The sequence below is a fragment of the Cryptomeria japonica genome, chromosome 10 (genome assembly GCF_030272615.1).
Source record: "Cryptomeria japonica chromosome 10, Sugi_1.0, whole genome shotgun sequence".
Lineage (NCBI taxonomy): Eukaryota > Viridiplantae > Streptophyta > Pinopsida > Cupressales > Cupressaceae > Cryptomeria > Cryptomeria japonica.
The window spans coordinates 216,371,148-216,393,389 of record NC_081414.1 but is presented as its reverse complement, the minus strand read 5'-3'; positions in this window follow the sequence as shown (position 1 = coordinate 216,393,389).

Below are 22,242 nucleotides of genomic sequence, written 5' to 3'. Positions count from 1 at the left end.
ATGGCTTCTTGGTAGATGGACTCCTTCCAGCTCATATTACTTTTCAGGATAAATAATGTGCACGGGTCCACGACCTTCATGGAGTTTTCACCTAAGAATTTGAGAACTCCAAACTTTTCAACCTCAATTACCCGGGAAACTATGGTTTGACACCGTGACAATTCTGTCTCCCATACTGGTATCAAAGTTTGAATCTCTTCGAGTAATGCTTCACCCTCGGAATAGATACTAGTAATTTCTGAAATAAACTTATTCCCTTGCTCTAATATGTTATTTACCCAACTAACCACAGCGTCAGACAGCAATTTTCCCCTCTGCGTCTGTTTCATCAATTGCTGGCTTTCGGCAGAATTTGGATCGAATGGCTGAGGCAGCTGGATTATTGAGTTAGGCCCTAAATTAGTCAGCGAATTGATGTATGTGGCCATCGTCACCACCATTGCTTTCAATTCTTTCTTCTCCTTAGAATCTTTTTCTGATTGAGTGAGCATGTGGTCAGCAGAAAACTTAAAGAAATTATTGCCAGTATTCCTGTTAAGGGTACCTAGTTCAATAGAAGTGACTTTGAATCCCTCCTCGTCAATTTCCCCTGACTCCCTTTTCTACTTATAAGTAGCCACTACCGCTATGATTTTCCCGATCACTGGATCCTTAGTGAGACAAGCATCCGTTTTCATTTTCTTTGCTTTAGACCCTCTAGCCGTATACCTAGTGACAATGTCCTTTACCGGTGAGGCCACTGGTTGTAAACTCCGTTTCTTATTGATTGAATTTGATAACCATAAAGGAACAGTGGGAGTGGTTGATACCATCTGAGTATCTTTAGTTGGAGTCAAGAACTTGGGTTGATCTGCCTTTGGTGTTTCAATGAATTGGACTTCATCGTCTGCTTCATCTCGAAAAGGGGACTTGTCACTTGAATCCCGCTCTGGTGATGTCATTTTTTGCTTCTGGGAACTAGGCTGCTTCAAAGCTTTGTTCCTGGAATGGGATCTCATTCTAGGAGCCGTGACTTGGGAAGGAAACTTTATTTTCTTATCTGAGGCTAATGTATCACCTACAACATGAGAAAGTGGAATGTCAGATTGAAGCGGTTCTGAGAGAGAAATCACCTTAGTAGAAGACTCATTGATGTTTCTAGTCCTTTTCCTCCGCAACCAATCATCCGTATAAGTTAATATGGATCTGGCTCTCCAATTAATATCATCATCTTCCTCCTTGCTCCAATCAACTATCAAGAATTTTGTTTCATTTGATTCTTCCCATTCGGGTTCAACTAGACATGAACCATCCTCAACGATCCCTTGTGTTTGGAACTTCAATTTGAAAGAATTAATTTGCTGCAGGGTGAGTCTAGAATGGTCCTTTTTCAAGACTTCTTCTTCATTTTCACAATCTTCCCAGAAATCTTCTAGCTGCGGAGGAACTGTTGAGTTGATTTCAAGGCCGAGGGTTAGAGCTGCATATCCTTTACTATCGAAGTTTCTCCTGCTGCGGTAGAAACCAAGATTGAACCCCAGTAAATTGCTTCCGATGATGGAAGCGTCATTCATGTTATTACACAGCAAAGAGTGCAGCTTAATAGGGAAGACCGTTTCCCATTTATCCTGAGGGAGATTATCCTTAATAACAGCAGAAAGTTGCCTGCACAATTCAGCTAAAATGAAACAATCAAGGGCATATCGAGGCAACCTCACAGGTTCTTCCTCAAACCCTCCGACTCTCAAATATGTGAACCTGGGGAACTGAATAGAAGAACTCCCATAATGTTGAACCAGCTTCAGCGATTCAGAAGAGAGTCGTGGCATCTGAACACCTTCTAGAGCCAAATAAATGTTTTCAAACAATATATCATGCACCTTACGGAAATCCTCCAGGACTCTGTCTTTTTGCAACAACGGGCAATATTGGAAAATGGTCATTTCCTCATTCCATACCTCATGTGGAAGAGTGGTGAGATCACAGGTGCAGGCAATACAATAAGTCAAATATGAGGCCATACGAAAATCTTCTCTAGATTCTTTGGCGCGTTTGAGCTGGTTTCTCAGGGAAGTGGCAATAATCTCCGCCCAATCCATCCATTGTTCACCCTTTAAGATAATTTCAATGTACCTATACATCCATTCTTCGAACAAACATACATCAGCCGAACCTTTCACCCTGTGTAATAATACCACCAGGTCGTGTATGTGGGGTTTCATGTGGCTTCTAGTAATGACCTTGGGAAGTCTAGACCCACCTCCATAGTTAACCTTGGTCCATTTCCTGGCAAGAGTGTTTCGGTACACACTAGGGTTTTCCCGATACTCAGCTTCAGCTTGAATGGGTGAGAAAGCGGCAAAGGTACTTGTTGTTAATTTCAAAACATAAGAAATGGTTTCTCTGGAGACAGAAAGTATGACATTACCATTTTTGCTTACTATGCTCTTGCTTCTTACATCATAATGGTCAATGTAGAGTAGTAAGAGTTCAGGGTGTACGAAGGCAGGGGGAAATGCAGCGGCTTCAATTAACCCACTCGTTAATATTTCCATACATCCCTTAACCTCTTCCGTATTCGCAAGAAAACTTGCTTGAAGATTTTCCACATTTACCCCTTCTAAATTGATATCACAAATCACTGGTCTTTTACATTCAAGGCTAGAAACATTACCGAGAAAATGCATAACCGACTTCATTCTTAACTTAAACAAGCAAGACCTCTTTCAGACAAACCTTTGAAAATAACAGTTTTGCAGAACAGAACAAAGGTTACCAAACTCTCACCTGTTTTCCATTGAAAAGCAAATAATCTCCTCTAGCTTCCCTAACTGCTCCTTCTCTCCGAAATCAGACCTCCTCTCCTTTATCCTTTTTCTTTGTTTTCGGGTAACTTACTAGGCAATCTGAATGAAAATTTATCACAGGGGAATTTTATACATGGGAAGATCGGATAATGCTAGTTTATCACCTCACATCGGGATTGACATGCTCGAGGCGTTGATGCATAAATGCCTCAATTAATGATTTTACCCTTTCGCATGAGTTAATAATAATTTATTTCGTGCGATATCCAGTCATGCATGAAACAAAGGTCTACTCACACTCATAACAATGATGCCCTTTTCCTTGAAAAAGAAATAAAATCTTTTGATTTGACATGCCGATGGGACCATTGATTGTTTTGAGAGAAAGGCGGCACAACGTACTCCAAAAATAAACTTCTGACGTCGGTACTTGCCAAAAACTACTTTGAATAGGTTTGAACCAAGCTTCAAAACGGTTCAAAGTATTTCGAAAGGACCGCCGCGATAAGGATACTTCCTGCCAAAGAAAGAGTGTTAGTGTGAAAAATTTGGTCGAATCACTTTGAACTACTTCGAACCGAGGTTCGAAATGATTCGAAGCGATTCAAAGGGAGGGGAGCAATGACCGTGGAAACTTGCGACCTTAACCAACTTATTCAAAAGACGATAGATACTTAGATGATAAAGGGGAGACCTCGAATAAGATAGGTGGGGCTTTTAAAAAAGGGGGGGACCTTGAAATAATATGGCGACTCTAAACACAACTAACACTATGCTAAGCTGATCTTGAATTTTTCTTTGTATTCACTTGCAATAGTTAAATCATCTCTTAGTATTGTCATTTGTCTCTCAAGCTCTTGCTCATTGTTCTGATATTGTACCAAATTAGTTCTTAGCATATCATTTTCATGAACCAACCTACCACATTCTTCAAATTTGTTCTTCAGGGATACAATAAGATTTTCTTCCTTTTTCTTTATATCCTCAATCTCCTTAGACATCCTCATAGTTATAGCTTGCATTTCATTATTCATAACCATGTTCTCCTCTTAAGTGCATTTTTCTCTTCATTATCTCGATTTTGCAAAAGTTCCCTCCTCCTAGCTTGAACAGATGATAGCCTCTCTTGTAGGACAAAAATAAATTCTTAAGAAGAATTTAACTCATCTTGTAGATTTAATTTCTTCAATCTTTCAACATCATAATCTTCAAGTGCCATCTCAAGCTGCTTCTCCAAAGTCATATTCAATGATGCTAGTTTCAGGATCTTCCTCAAGCTGTCAAACTTCCTCCGAGGCACAAGGCTCTGATACCAATTGTTGGAAACCAATAACACTAAGAGGGGGGTGAATCAGTGTTATACCAGAATAAGAGATTTTAGCCTTAATAAAACATTCATACACCAACCGGTATAAACAAAATTGAAAGAAGTAATGCAAACAATAAGACAAACATATAAATGAGAATCATAACACACAGATTTATACATGGAAAACCTCAAAGAGGAAAAACCACGGTGGGATTTGTGACCCACAATATCAATTCATTTGCCATATGAAGAGATATTATAATATATGATGGGCTTGTACTTGCAGGAAGGCTTACAACCTAGAGAACACTGCTCAATCACAATAGGAGTCTCACTGACTACATAACATACCAGACAACAATCCAGAGAATAGTGAACTTCTAAGATATTATCTTTTATTGCAAAATACAATTCTTGTTTGAGCTCTATCTATTCCAGTTAAAAACCTCTATACCAGAATAACCCTTACAGTGAATTCCTCACATACATAGTCTCTCAGAATGATTTCGCATCATATTACATTTCCATGTCCATTACATTACATTCCTATCATCATGTCAAAATGATCTAATCAATCCGCCCTATATACCCTATACAAAATTTATGCCTTATGTCAGCTTTACAAGGATATATACAATACCAGATTACATGTCAGCCATATATCATAAATGAATTAACATTAAAACAAGTTGCCGATGCCAGATCTAAGATGTGTCGACCTCCAATATTGATGACCTTTACTATACCATGTCATCCTGCATTGCCGGTGACCAAAGAAATCTTCTATCCTGCCGGTGCCGGTGCTGGTGTAGAGTTTGTGAAGTTCTTGTCGGTACACCATATGAAGCTGAAACCCAAAATCATGTTGCCATCAATGACAACATAGTGAAACCGGCCAATATAATGTCTGTAGTCACATAAATCTGTCCACTTAATTAAATAAATACTTAGTATTTATTTGATTATTTAACCATCAATTAATAATTAATTAAATTAATATTTAATTAATTCATCTTAACCCTCTTCTCCTATTAATTAAATAAATTATTCAATTTATTTGATTTAATTCACTTAACCAAATTCAGACCATTAATTAAATAAATAAATCATATTTGTTTAATTTAATCTTCTCTCACATTTAAATAAATTAATATTTATTTAAATCCTCCAAAATCCCACCTCACATTTAAATAAATTAACATTTATTTAAATCACCTTTATCCTCCACCCACTTGTATTTTCCTACAAATGCAAGTTGCACAATTATTTTAAATAAATAAATCATTTATTTAAAATCACCTTTATCCTCCACCCACTTGCATTTTCCTACAAATACAAGTTGCACAATTATTTTAAATAAATAATTTATTTAAATCACCTTTATCCTCCACCCACTTGTATTTTCCTACAAAAGCAAGTTGCACAACTATTTTAAATAAATTATTTATTTAAAATCCTATTTATCCTCACCCACTTGAAACCTTTAATGGTTTCCCTTAAAGTATTCAAACTTGATGGCTTTAAAGTCTTCAAACTTGATGGCTTCCTTCTATAGTCTTCTTAAAGACTTTAATGGTTTTCCTTAAAGTCTTCAAGCCTTTAATGGTTTCCCTCAAAGTCTTCAAGCATTTTAAATGCTTTATCTTCTTTTTCTCATTTAAATAAATTAATATTTATTTAAATATTTATCCAAATGCAAATTACACCATTTAATTGAAATAAATGATTTTATTTTAATTGAAAATACCAAAATTTCTCCCACTTGCATTTTCCTACAAAATCCACTTGTATGCCTAAACCCCTTCTAGATTCTTCTAAACCCTTCCTAATTAGCCTAATCCATCCCCTAAATATTGTCACATTCCTAAGCGAATTGGAGTCACTTCTCAAAGACTCCAAAGTCTTTGAAAAGCAATTAATGCTTTGTGTGTTCAACAAATTAACCCTCAAAGTCTTGGATAACCTTTGAAAGCTTTCAACCTTCAACCACTTAATCCCCAAAGTCTCCAATAACCATTAATGGTTACCTCAAACCCTCCCACATGGTTAAAACATTTGTTTTGACTCAACCTCTACCCAACCCAAAGGTCTCATCAGGCCATTAATGCTTTGACCATGATTATCTCTTAAACATTTGCACAAAGGTTTATCCTTGGATTAACTCTTAATCCAATGGGTAATCTTAATTTAGACTTGACCCTTACCTTCTAGATAACCATGAGGTCTTCTCAAGCATTTAATGCCTCCAACCTCTTCTCTCAACCCAATCTTATGTTGACACTTGTCACCATTTCATTGGTGCAAATTGTGCACATGGATCCCCAACTTTCAAACTTGGCCCTTGATTAAACCATTCAATCTTAACCCTTCATTTCCCCATTTCTTCTATAAATAGAACCCTTCTCCTCAAGCAAAAGGAAGCATTTTTAGAGTATTGTTGTTATACTGGCATTAGCATAGAGCTTTTTCATAGCATCACTATCTACTCTTGCATAGTATTTGCTTATCATATTCAACCATCTTGAATCTCCATATGGCATCCATGGCTAGTGCTAAAAGCTGAGAGCTACACTCATTTGGGACTTGGAGAGGAGAGAAACAAGGGAGAAGCATCAAAAGGCATCATGGAAGCATCTTAGGGAGGCTCTTCTCCTTTCTTTTATTTTGTTAAACTTCTTTCATGCTTTTTGAAATCTCTCTTGATATGTTTGGAATGGTTTTTAGTTCTTTGTTTTGTTTTTATGGTTGAAACTAACTTATTAACATTGAACTTTGTTGTTGCCTTGTCCCCATTTCCATGACATCAATGTCAATTGCCAACACTACATCAAGTTCAAATATTGGTGATGACATGGTTGAAACCACGTGAAGTGTTTGAATGATGTTTTGGCATATTTGAAGAGTGAATTTGTTTGGGATGTGTGAAGTGCTTAGCGGAATGAGAGAAGGGTTTGAATTTGTATCAGATTGAGGTGCAATGATCATTCAACAATTGTGATTGATTGTAATGATCCATATGATGATCAATGATGATCTATAATGAGTTGTAAAAGATCTGTGATGATCTATGTTGTAAGTCTTAGGGTTTTGTAACCGACTAAGTTGTGAAGGTTATTTAGGTCGGTACAGTTGATGTTTGTTGTGTCATTTTTAAGAAAACTGTGAAGCCGAACTAGAGTGTAAGAGATCTGCCAATGTATAGCAGATTTGGAGCAAGAATTGGATTTGATCAAGCAAGCAGTTAAGTGCTATACCCAGATCATTCACTGTTGTTCTCTAACAATTACAACAACAAAATCCCTTAACTTGGTAGGTCCTAACAAGCCTTAAATTGTAAATTCCTTAACTGGGTAACTCAAAATTTGAGTGTTAAATCCTCTTGCGAGGTTGATCCTAACATGTCAAAGCTCCTAACAGGGCTCATCATCTAAACCCCTTAACTGGGTGACTCCTAACAGCGTCTACTCCTAACAGGGCATCTTTGTAAGTTTCTAACCTAGCTAGGCTCCTAACAGGGCGCATTCTGAAAGAGTGCACAATTTTATGGGTACCAATTCCCACCGTGGTTTTTTTCCTATTTGGGTTTCCATGTGAAAAACATGGTGTTCATACGGTGAATTCTTTTATGTGCTATTGTGTTTTACTTTTAGTTTATGCATGTTGATGAACACTTAATGAGCAATTCTGATAAACCGGTTTAACAGCTGGTTATCAATGATTACCAGTAATTGTAATGCCTACCAAAATACCCTAGAGAAATTAAAATTACTAACACAATAATGGAGATTAATTTTTTTTATTAACATCTATTAACAACTAATGTGTCACGTAACATCTCCATCTAACTACATTCATTAACCAATAACCATTATGAACACAGATCATTACATTAATTACGTAAGCGGAAGTAACATAACATCATTAATCTCTCTCCAAGGTACTTCAACATCATTACTTATTTTACCACCATAATGACATCCTACTCACATGATAAACATATTCCATCTTAATTTAATGCATCGTATTCATTTCCCCACCATGAGATATACAACCTACCAAATTATCTATCCATCATGATAGGCATACCATTCTACCATTTTACTACATATTACATTTCTTCCTTAGAAATGTAAGACAACCCCATATTCAGACATTCATTTTATGCACCAAATCTAAATGTGTTTTAACCCATCGTTTCCTGTCTACATGCTCTTATCATTTTCCATAATAGTGCAATCCTAATGCATGGGTATAATCCATCCTTATTGATCCATTTAAACATACTTCAATCGTATCTAATACTAACATGATCTCATTCCATCTATTATGATTATCTACTCATAATGTATAAATTATAATTCATTCTTCAATCCACATGATAAACTAAATTCCCTTATTTCTTTACTATTCCTTCAATCATAAAGTTCATTTACTAACTTATAACATATAACTATATAAATCCATTACTTCTAATATAAGTACATGGCATACATCATATACAAGTCACTTACCGTCTATCTAGCATGATTTACCTATTAGCAACATGATCTATTCATATTTTTAATTCCTTCAATACATCATAGCTTACACATAACACCAAAAGAAAATCCACGATTCCATTAGCAACAATTTCCTTTTTCTAATCCAACTACACATACAACCACTTTCCTAACATGATCATTTCATTTGATAATAAACCCTAATGCATAACACAAGAATCCTAATATTTTCCTTCCATAATATTTTTCATTCTCTACATACTTTTCTTAATTTCCAAGCGTACATGTTGAGACATCATTATCTAAACCTTATCCATATTATCTAACATCCTCAATATTGACATTTAAGATTATTCCTTTTCTCAGGGTTTTTTCACATATTAAATCACAATCTAAAGAATAACCATAAAATTTCTTTCTAACCAATACAAAAAGATCATATTACAAATCACATCTATTTCAATTGCAACACCATTGCCAAATTTAGGTACATGAAATCATTCCCTTCATTTAACAAGAATATCTCATTTCCACATTACAAATCATAAAATATCCTAACTACCATTCATGAATTACTTACAAACACATTTACATAACAATACTTCAAGAACATAGCTCTTTTTACATGATTCCATCCACCACATGCAAGATACTACATACATGCATTTCATCATTTTCATTACATAAATCTGCTATAGGGTACATCTATATTCCATCAAGAAGGATAATCTATATCCACACACGAAGAATCCAAGAGAACATCCCAATGGCTAAAAGCACCAACCACCCAACCATGTGGAACCAAAGGAACCACCCCCCGTGCTAGGAGATGCCACAAGGTCCCAACACACACTCTAAACCTAAGCTGACACCCAAAACCAAAGAGACTAACCACACATGGACTCGCATGCATGGGTCAATCACATCATACAAGACTAAACTTCCAGAGGTGCATGAATCAACAAGGCATAAATGCAAACTCAAAAGAGGTAATAATAAACCACAAGGGGACACATGTAGGAGTGGAGTGTCATCACATGCCATCCTCTAACATAAAAAATGTAATATATATGACAACATAAGGCACTAGCCTTATGGGCATGCGGAGCCATCTCAACCCATGAGAGAACAAGGGAGATTGACTTGCCATAGCAATGGACTTCTCATGCTTATCCTAAAACATCCTCCCTAGGATCAAGTCATGAGGCTCACATCACTTATTATCTTTATTAATGAATCTAACTACTCAACCCATTAATTATTAAGTTATCACTTAATTACAAAACATGATAAACTTCCAATGTGCTCTGGTGGTCTAGACTTCATGCATCCTTACTAGGAACCTTATGCAATTCATACATCCTTACTAGGAACCTTATGCAATTCATACATCCTTACTAGGAATTGCATGAAAGCCTATCTCTCATGACCCCGATCATCAGATGGAAGCCCACTCCCCCCTAACATGGCCCAAACAATAGATGCAATAAGAGGCTCATAATATCAATTAAATCTGAAATCGTAATCATCATACACCCATTCATATACATGGTCATCCAAAGGTCATAAAACCAATTAAAAAACAAGAGCCTCATAGCATAAAATGCATCAACAAGATAATAAATTTCTACAGCAAGGCACATCTACTTGCTAGACTGAGCACAATAAATAACTCTCTCTACCATGGCTTCTCAACATGGTAGAGACATAACTCCATCATAAAGATCATATAAAAGAAAAAACATAAAAGATATTCATCAAATCCATCAATTGTATAATCTGGAAAATCATCCATAAACATCTAAAAAGCCTTTGGTACAAAGAAATGACTGAGAGAAATAGATTAAAATTACAAAGAAATGACTGAGAGAAATAGATTAAAATAAGTAAAATACTAGAAAACTCCAAATACATAGTCGTAGTGTTTTAGTCATAACTTAAAAACCCAGATCTCAAATTTCACGAGTTTAAATAAAAATTTAGGTGAATTTAAGGTGAAAAAACCTAATAAATTTAGTAGAAACCCAGTTGATATTTTTAGATAAATGTTAGAAGTAAAGTCGCAGATCTGTACCTAAGAACAACAGATACAACACAAACATAAAATACAGGTTGCGATAATTTGTAGTTTGACTATAATCATTTTCCCCATTTAAAACCCACAAACAACAATTTTTGCAGACACGAAGAATACAGATAAATAAAATAATCTCTACAAAAGACAAGGGCTCCAACCTGGAATTAGAAGTTATGGTTGAAATTTGACGAAGAGCTCCAAATCCAAATCCAAACACAAGATCCAGCAAAAAAACAAGCCACAATCCAAATGTTGTAGAAAAAAAATCTCCAAGAACGGTAAAAAACCTCCTAACAACAAGCCTAGACTACCCAATAAAAAGAAATCCAAAGCAAAACCCTAGCCAACGAAAATAAATCAAAATATAATATTTTCTACCAACCCCATGTTAGGTTACTTTTATATTTTCCATTTCAAATTCAACCAATGAGAATGGAGGGTAGGTAGTAGTAACACAAAATCTTCTGATACAACTTAGTGGGAAGATATTATTATTTTATTCAAATGTGTTCATACACTCCCACTAATAAATAAAGACAACTATATAAATAAAACATAAGCCATAAATAAATAAATAAAAAAAATAAAATAAAATATAATGTCATAAATAGTCAAGCCAATAGCATTTAATGGTAGGTGGGGAATATAATAAACTCATTTACTCTTGTAATGAGAGAAATAGCTAAAATTGTATAAAATATTATTTACCAAGTAACAAGAGAAATGTAATAAGATATTATAAAGTATCGATTACCAATGCACACATAATAATGACCATGTCCTATTAAATATCTAAGGTCCATTTAAGATAAAACCAATTAAATAATTAAATACAAGATGCCAAGGCTAAACAATTGACTAAATAAATAAACATAAAATAACCAAGGCTCAATAAATAAATTAAAAGCCACCAATAAATATTAATCAACATTAAAATATCAAAGCATTATTAAACCATAAATAATAAATAAATAAATGCCAATTAAACAATAAATCAATAATAAATAAATAAACATTAAATGAATAAATAAATAAATAAATAAATAAATAATTAAATATCAAATAAATGGTCAAACCTCAATAAAAATTAAAATACCAAATAAATATTAAAATCATACAAAATAAATAACCATAAAATATCAAATAATTAAATGCTTAAGGCCAATAAATTAAATGCATTAAAATAAGCATTATTAATTATAAAATCACACATCAAGAATCACATAATCAAATAAATCAACCATCTCTACACATACTCACAATACTCACAATACTGAAAGGATCAAACTCACAAACTGACGTGGCGAATTGTGCCAAGACGCTACGACACTTGGGGTGCACATCTTAGACCTAGAGTATGTGAAGGGAACTCATGCCATCTCCGAACCACATAAGCCATTGGAATTAAAGACACGCTCAGACCTGTGAAACCAGGTGGAGTCAATGTCTGGTACCTGCAAGGTCCCGCAACCACAAAACGATAATACAACACACACACACACACACACACACACAATAACAGGCAAGTGATAGAGAGTCACGACGACACATCCCGCTCGCAATGAGTGATGTGGAATCATCTCTATCACGAAGACAGTCAAACAATAGTCAAACACATCTCATAAGCATCTCATCAAATGTAATCATGAAATAAGATTAGTGTAATCAAAATCAACATCAAATCCATGATCAATATAATCTTTTGATAATCTATCACATAGTAAGCATATAGTATACATTGAATCACATGATCAAATCATCCAAAATAGTATATGCACAATAATGTCTATCATCACAGTGCATAACTAAAACAGATGAACAATCATCATCCAAATCATCATAAATAGTCGAGATAAGTCTATCATGCATGAAATAAAAGTCAACTCTAATCAAAACAAGTCAAGTCAAGAGTGGACACTATAGTAACGGTAAAGAGTTTATTACTAGTTTATGATTGATTTGGTGAAGTTTTGTAAGTTCAAGTTTTAAGTTTGAAATTGTTGTTAATACTGATTCACCCCCCCTCTCAGTATTAGTCGGATCCTCTAAGATTAACATGTATATGTATATGTATGTGTGAGTGTATGTGTATATGTATGCATACATATATGCATATGTATGTGTGTATATGTATGTGTGAGTATGTGTGTATATGTGTGTGTGTATGTGTGAGTATATGTGTGAGTTTATGTGTATGTGTGTGTATGTATGTGTGTATGTGTATGTGTGTATGTGTGTATGTATGTATGTGTGTATGTTTGAGTATGTGTGTATGTGTGAGTATGTGTGTATGAGTATGTGTACATTATGTATATATGTATGTATGTGTATGTGTGTGGGTATGTGTGTATGTGTGTGTAGATGCATGCAATATGTATGTAGATGTATGTATGTGTAGATGTATGTAGTATGTGTAGATGTATGCATATACATGTGTGTATGTATGTATGTGTATGTGTATGTGTATGTGTGAGTATGCGTGTTTGTGTATGTGTATGTATGTGTATGTGTATGTATGTATGTGTGTGTATGTATGTGTATATATATGTGTGTATATGTATATGTATGTCTATATGTGTGAGTGCATGTGTATATGTATGTACATATATGTATGTGTGTATGTGTATATGTATGTGTGTATATGTGAGTATATGTGTATGTGTGTGTGTATGTATGTGTGTATGTGTATGTGTATGTGTGAGTATGTGTTTATGACTATGTGTATGTATGTGTATGCATGTGAGTGTGTACATGTATGTGTATGTATGTGCATGTGTGAGTATTTGTGTATGTGTATGTTTATGCATATGCATATGTAAATATGTATGTGTATGTGTGTGTGTGTGTGTATGTGTGAGTATGTGTGTATGTGTGTGCATGTGTGTATGTATGCATGTATGTATGAGTGTATGTGTATGTGTGTGTACATGTGTTTGTACGTGTTTATGAGTATTTGTATGTATATATGTATGTATGTGTATGTATGTGTGTGAGTATGTGTATGTGTGAGTATGTATATGTATATATGTATGTATGTGTAGATGTATGCAATATATGTAGATGTATGTATATGTATGTGTGTATGTATGCATGTGCATGTGTATGTGTATGTGTATGTGTATGTGTGTGTATGTACATGTCTATGTATGTGTATGTATGTGTGTGTGTGTATGTGTATGTGTATGTGTGAGTATGTGTATGTGTATGTGTGTGTATGCGTGTATGTATATGTGTATATCTATGTGTATATGTGTATGTGTAGACACCTAAAATTAATATTTAATTAATTTAAGCCTATCAACATAATTAATTAATTTAATTGTGTTATCCTTATTCCTCTCAGAATCAATTAAATCTAATTTAATTAATCATGTCACTATTGTCCAATAATTAATTTATCAAATAAATTAATTATTCTCATATTCTTCTAAAGTCATCTCAATAATCATTTCCTCTAAACCCACTCAGTTAATTAATTTTAATTAATTAACCTAGTCATGTGATTCCTACAAATCACTTTTTCTAATCCCACTTAGCCTAATTAATCCTTTCTAGAATGTCTCATAATCATGCTTATCATTATCCCTCAATTTAATTTTCACTCATGTCACATCAACATTGAGTCTCTCAAAGAAATTCAAATTTCTTTGAATCCCTCAATGCATCCTTATTTGGGAATTTTTAATTCCTCAAGTTTGAAATTCAAATTTCTCCCCCCTTTTTCCAAAGGAATTTTATATTCCTGTTTATTTTCCCAAGGCACCCTTGATCCATGCCTTCTATCTCAAATCAATCTCAACCCTTCATAATCAAATCAATCTTGGCCCTCCATTTGCCTTCTCCAATCTATAAATTGGAGCTTATTCTCCTCACAAATCATCCATTTCTCATGCATTGTCATGCTACCTATTTCTTCTCTCATCCTCTTCTAATCCTCTCTCAAATCTATCAAATTCATAATCCATCACTCAAATCCAATCCTATCAAATCCATCCACTTATCTTGTTGAGCACAAGGAGAGCAATCCACATTCACTCCATCTCTCTCCAACTCTCCATTAGTCAAACTTTGGAGCTAGCAAAGTTCGTGGAGGCAAGGAGGACAAGGAAGAGCTACTTGCAATGGGAGCTTCATGAGTATATTTTGTCTTGTTTTCATGATGTTCTTATTCAATCTTTCTTGATATCTCATTTGAAATGGTTTTTGGGTTTATTGAATATTAATTATGCACTAACCATTTTATTGTGAGACATTTTGGCACGCCCAGTGGGACCCACGTCCCGAATTTAACAAAAAAATCAAGTTTTTTGTGAAGATTTTTCATAGGATTCATGCATCAGTGTGAGCGCACGTGCATCAGCGCGTCCGCCTGCTAATCAGTGCGACCGTCTCGGCTTTGGTGCGACTGCAAAAAAATTTAAACTTTTTTAGGCGCCTCATTATGCTTTAGCACGACCGACGCTAAAATTCTTCTACCTCCTCTTCATTCTTCCTCTTTTGCATCCTTCTATCTTTTGTTTTCAATTGTCGCTTCAGCGGGACCACTTTGCGATTTGCGCGAACGTTTTTGTAAAAAAAATGAATTTTAAATTTTGGGCGCGAACTCTAGTTGTATCAGCATGAGCACCTGCGTATCAGCGCGAGCGCTCGCGCATCAGCGTGAGCGCCTGCTAATCAGTGCGTCTGCTTTTTTTTTGTTGTTGTCTATTTAAATATTAATAATTTGTCTGTTAGCGCTGATACGATTTCAATTCTGTTGTAATTGTTAGAAAACAACAGGAGTTTGCTGATCTGTCTGAATAACACTACACTTGTTTGATCATATCCTTTTCATGCTCCTATCTACCTTTACTCAAACTGCAGATACATCATTCGGTTTGGTAACCACATACTCAACTGTTCTTTGCGAACTCTTTGCCAACTCTTAAAACAAAACAAATCATTGACCTTATAAACAAATCAATTAGGTCGGTGACACAACAAAAACTTAATTCTCATAGAGATTACAAACAAGTCGGTTCAAGTGTGACCGTTAGATTACATAGCAATCTCTGCACATCAATCAAGAAAACCTCAGTCGCTCTTTGATCACTGCTTCATCGAACTTAGTAACTCATCACGTGCTTTGTATTATACACAATATACTTGAACATTCCCTAGACAGAAACCGTTACATCAACTCACCAAAATCACTTGAAATTGTCTTCATACAATAATCATACGTGTCATAATCATTGCCGCTCATCATCAAATTGTAAAAGAATATAACCAATTCACCAAACTTAATCGATTAGGGTTTATAAAAAACAACAGGTAGGGTTTATCGGTTACCGGTTCAACTCTCCAATATATAGCAATACCGGTTCACTCCACAAATTCTTCCTACCGGTTACAAAACAATATTACAACAATATCAATAATATCATTATCGGTTAATTGACATCAATGACAATATAACATATCATTAATGCAATCAATGACAATATAACATATCATTAATGCATTGATGGCAATACAAATATCAATACCATTGATTGCTGCTGTGATTGTGAATAGGAATCTTGGTTTATATTACCAAGTATTCACCATGCTCTCCATGTCTTCATCTTGTTACTTTTTCTTCTCCCCCTTTGACAACAATGCCAAATTGAAAGTAAAACATGTAATGTCAAATTTCACTGTGCAGCATCAACAACTTGCAACTTGATGCTCCCCCTATGGAATAACTCCACTTCTACATCAATCCTTCTGTAAAATTCTGCAAGTAGCTCCGGGACTGATGTAATCTACATCATGCTTAACTGACCTCATGAAGGGGTACAACCCCTAGCTGACTTCTAAGATACTCAAAAGTAGTCTTAGGCAGAGGTTTAGTAAATATATCTGCAAGCTGCTCCTTGGTAGAAACATGCTCCAAGATCACATCTTTACTCGACACTTTTTCCCTTAAGAAATGATACTTCAATTCAATATGCTTGGTTCGTGCGTGCAAAATAGGGTTCTTGGAAATATTTATGGCACTTATATTATCACACATAATCTTTATAGGTTCTAAAATATTCATCTTAAAACCTTCCAAAATGTGCCTCATCCAGATAGCCTGAGTACAATTCATGTAAGATGCAACATACTCAACTTCAACAGTAGATTGTGAAGTACAACTCTGCTTCTTACTACTCCATGAAACAAGTCTTCCTCCAAGAAAAAATGCTCCACCAGTCGTGCTTTTACGGTCATCAACATTTCCTGCCCAATCTACATCTGTGTACACCTTCAAGTCAAAATTTCCTCCATATGGATACCATAATCCATAGTCAACAGTACCTTTCAAATATCTAAAAATCCTCTTGGTTTCTATTAGATGTGTTTCCTTAGGATTCTTCTAGAATCTAGCAACTATACCAACTGCATGAGCTATATCCGGTCTGCTGTGAACAACATAGTGTAATTTTCCAATCATTGACCTGTATTCCTTCTCATCAACAGTTGTGGATTCATCTTCCTTAGAAAACTTACAACCTGTAACCATTGGTGTCCCAACTGGTTTACAGTCACTCATGCCAAATGTCTTCAAGACCTCTTTCACATACTTAGACTGTGTGATGAAAATACCATTCTTCATTTGCTGTATTTGCAAGCCTATGAATTCTTTTATTTCTCCCACTAAAGACATTTCAAACTCATTTTTTATTTCATCTGCAAAACTATTGCTCATGTCATCATTACCTCCAAATATGATATCATCTATAAAAACTTCACTGACCAGTATTTTATCTCCTTCAGATTTGAGATATATGTTACTATCATCACTGGTTCTCAGAAAGCCTATCTTCATCAGATGTGTATGAAGCCTTGCATACCATGCTCTCGGTGCCTGATTTAATCCATATAAAGCCTTATGCAATCTGCATACCATGTCTTTCTCATCAGTCAAAGCATAACCATCTGGCTGCTCAATGTATACTTCTTCTTCCAGTATCCCATTAAAAAATGTTGACTTAACATCCATCTAGTATACCTTCAATTTCTTATGTGCTGCAAATACAAGTAAAGTTTTGACACCTTCCAGTCTTGCCACTAGTGCAAAAGTCTCACCCTAATCTTCTCCTTCCTCTTGTGCATAACCTTTGCAAACCAACCTAGCTTTGTTGCGAACTACAACACCATCTTCATTCAATTTGTTCCTAAATACCCACTTAGTACCTATCACATTTTTATTTACCAGTTAGAGTACTAGGGTCCATGTGTTGTTCTTTTCAATTTGATCTAGTTCCTCCTCCATAGATTTAACCCAATGATCATCATCAAATGCTTCCTTAGCAGTTCTTGGTTCAATAGTGGAGATCATGCAAGAATTCTCTCTGATTCTTCTTTTGGTTAGTACTCTAGCATCCTTATCCCCAATAATCTATTTAGGATTGTGATTCAGTCTCGCATATCTTAGAATAACATGATCATTATCTTCAGGTTCAACTTCTTCATTATCATCATCTTCTTCTGAATTTATCTGTTCTGATTGAACTGGTACATAAGTATTTGCTTTGTCGGTTTCAAATTTCACAGTTTCTAGTTCCAAAAATAAAATGCAAGGATCTTCATCCTTTTTCTCCAAACTGGTTTCCTCTAAGACTTCAGGATATTCATCCACTCGAACATCAACACTCTCGATAATTCTTTGTGTCTGGTTGTTAAAACACTTGTAGGCCTTACTCTTGGTAGAATAACCAAGAAATATACCTTCATCACTTTTAGCTTCAAATTTTCTAATATAATCACCTCTCTTAATAAACAATTTGCTTCCAAATATCTTAAAATAACTAATATCAGGTGATCTTCCATACCAATATTCATAACGAGTCTTGTCCTTACCTCTTTTTACCAGAATCTGGTTCATAGTGTAGACAATTGTGCTGACACCTTCTCTCCAAAAGGTTTTCGCTACCCCTCCTTGTATCAACATTGTCCTAGCAACTTAAACAAATGACCAGTTGTTTCTCTCAGCGATACCATTCTGCTGTGGTGTCCTCGGTGCAGAAAGCTGCTGTTTGATACCATTTTCTTCACAATACCTAGTGAATTCCTCAGAAGTAAATTCACCACCTTGATATGTCCTCAGACACTTTATCTTCTTACCGCTCTCCTTCTCAGCTAAGGCCCCGAATGCCTTGAACTTACCAATTGCTTCAGTCTTATCCTTCAAGAATGTGACCCACATCATCCTTGAGCAATCATCAGTGAAGATCATAAAATATCTGTCACCTTGAATAGTTTTTGTCCTTATTGGTCCACAAAGATTTGTATGAATCAAATCTAACAAATGTTCCATTGAAAAATATTTGCTCTTGAAAGTTGAGGATGTCATCTTTACCAATTGACATTCTTTACATAGAGCATTAACTAGTTTGTCCAACTGAGGCAAACCTCTCACTATCTTGGACTTACTCACTTTAACAATGTTATCAAAGTTTATATAACAAAATCTCCTATGCCAAAGCCAACTATCATCTATCTTTGCAATTAAACTGTTGCTGACTTTAGGGTTAAGGTGAAACAGGTTACCTATAGTTTGCTTCCTAGTTGCAATCAGTTCACCTTTTCTGCCATAGATTTTGCACATACTGTTCTTAAACTCCAATGGGTATCCTCTGTCATTGAGTTGTGCCACACTCAAATGATTGTTCTTTAAACCTTCAACCCAGTAGACATCATCTACACTGCTCTTTCCATTAAGAGAAATAGTTCCCTTACCTTTAACCATGCAGGGTGAGTCATTACCAGGGTGTGTGGTTGCCAAACTGGATGATGTATCTGCAGTTTGAGTAAAGGCAGATAGGAGCATGAAAAGGATCTGATCAAGCAAGTGTAGTGCTATTTAGATAGATTAGCAAACTCCTATTGTTTTATAATAATTACAGTAGAATTGAAATCCCCTATATAACCAATTCACCAAACTTAATCAGTTAGGGTTTATTAAAAACAACAGGTAGGGTTTACCGGTTACCAGTTCAACTCTCCAATATATAGCAATACCAGTTCACTCCACAAATTCTTCCTACCAATTATAGTTTCCTTCACTAGCTCATCCTACTGGTTACAAAACAATATTACAACAATATCAACAATATCATTACCGATTAATTGACATCAATGACAACATAACATATCATTAATGCAATCTTCATGCAAATGCAAACACTACTGAGGGATGTTGTTGATGGAGGTACAAACACATAGTATGATTCACATTTTGTAGCACATCCAATGCCCAGGTTGACATATCCAGATGAGCCTATGGAGGTGGAGGATGATGATGATAGTGTAAAGTGGAAAATTGAACCCTAGGGATTCTCCACCTAGGAGAGAGAGAGGAAATCACTAGGATGATTTTCACTTGGGAGATACTTTATATTCAAAAGAGGGGTTGAATTCACTAGATCCAAACCCTAGAGTAAACTATTATCTAAATACTAAGTGAATTGTAAGGGTGCAATGCAATTTACCCTCTTTTGTAAGTGGAAGAGTTGACTTGTTGATATGCAAAAAGAAGACAAATTGGGTGAAATAAGGAGCTACTGATTCAGAATCACGCTGTAACTTTGGATCTGAGGTATTTAGATTGATATGGACCTACCCTGTAAATTTGGAGAAAAGTCATCGGGATCAAGTTGAAGTTGCACCTGGTCCTCCGAAAAATCCGCGACTCGAAAAGGGTTTTTTTGTCTCTGCAAATGAACCCTAAATCTGCAATTACAACTGCGCACTTGCAAACTCCACACAAAAAAGAAGGGAAGAAGGGTTGTGGATAGGGGTTTGCCTTAGTCAAACCCCGGTTGAGGAATCAACCTTGAAAGAAAGTAATTACAAATGCTTAAATGTAAATAATGGAAATGTATACCTTGTAGATTTGCAATTTTGTTGATGATGGTTGCTTTGCTTCTTGAATGTAATTTGATCTTCAACGAGGAATTCCTAGTAAGCATGAGTCATCCGCTCACGTTGACTACGTCCTTGCCCTTTGTACACACCGCCCATCACTCATACCGATTGAATGATCCAGTGAAGTGTTCGGATCGTGCTGACGGCGGTGGTTCCTGTCGCGAACGTCGCAAGAAGTTCATTGAACCTTATCATTTAGAGGAAGGAGAAGTCATAACAAGGTTACCATAGGTGAACCTGTGGTAGGATCATTGTCGGTTCTGGCCCCTGAATCATGTAGGGGAGGAGGCAAGGGAGGCACGCCAAACTCACCTCCTTTCCGACCCTCGCCCTCGATGATGTGTGGACGGTTGGGCTTCGCTGCATGACTTGGCCCCGAGTCCTACGTCATCGGCTCAAGGTGATCGAATGCTGTGGTTGGGTGTATGCACTTTTTCGGAGAGGCCGAGTCTCTATCCCATCGAGTTTGCATTCCCTCGATCGCATGCTCGGTGCCATCTTGGTGATCCGTCGGTTCTACAATGAGAAGTCAGGACTGTCACAACCGCCCGTTACGTCTCCTAGGGGAGCAACATGTCACTTGGAGCGTTCCTTGCCGCGGACGAGTGCACAAAACCCTTACACACACACATTCTTACAAATGAGTGTTGTAATGTTTCTCCAATGGATGAATGAAGAGGACACATGAAGAAGGATATGTTTGAAGACTTGAAAACTTGAATGCTTGATGATGATAATGAAGGCCTCCCCCTGAATTTTGCTTATGCAAATGAGAGGACTAAATCCCTTTTTATACTTGCCTAGGAGGATAATTTTGATCTCACCAAAGGCCGACATAGGGAATATTAAATACCGAAGACCAAATTAGGGTCAAGGGTCAAATGGACCCATTTTGGGGCCACACAAAGAGGGAGGACAAGGGCACCACACCCCTATCCTAAGGAGGACCAGGGCACAACGCCTTGGTCCTGCTCATTTTTGGGGCTTGAAACAGGGTCTAAACAAGTTGTAAAGTGTGGAAATTAGGCCCAATTCCATGGTGGAGGCATAGATGGGTCTTGATCAAGTGTGGGAGATGATATCTCCAAGGTAAGGGGCCTAAAACACAGTAATTTTATGATGCTGCATTTAGCCCCCACTTTAGCCGGAGTATGGCTTACATCAATATTACTAGTAAAGTAGAAGAGAGAAATAGATGAAGATGAGAGATGTAGAGCAATACCACAAGGTGTATAAGAGATCACTAATCTTGAGTAACAAAGATCCCAATCTTAGGATCTTAGCTCACTTGAAAATTATGCAAGAATACACAAAACAGAAAAAGAAAAGGACAAACGAAACAAGATAAAGAACAAGAGACACACAACAAAAACCAAAACACAAGACCACAAATCAACTAGTCAAAGAGACCTTGATACTCAAATGTCTCAACAACTAATTGAAGTTACACAAAGACAAATGCCATGACATAAACACCAATAATCACATAAAAGAGTAAAGCTTGCATCATCCATGAACCATCAATAGTAAAACTATGAGTTCATGAGAGGAAGAAGAGAGAGAGCATGAATACACACTTTGGTGATCCATGAGAAGAAAGGCAAACAAAAGGAACCATGGACATCTCACCCCTAG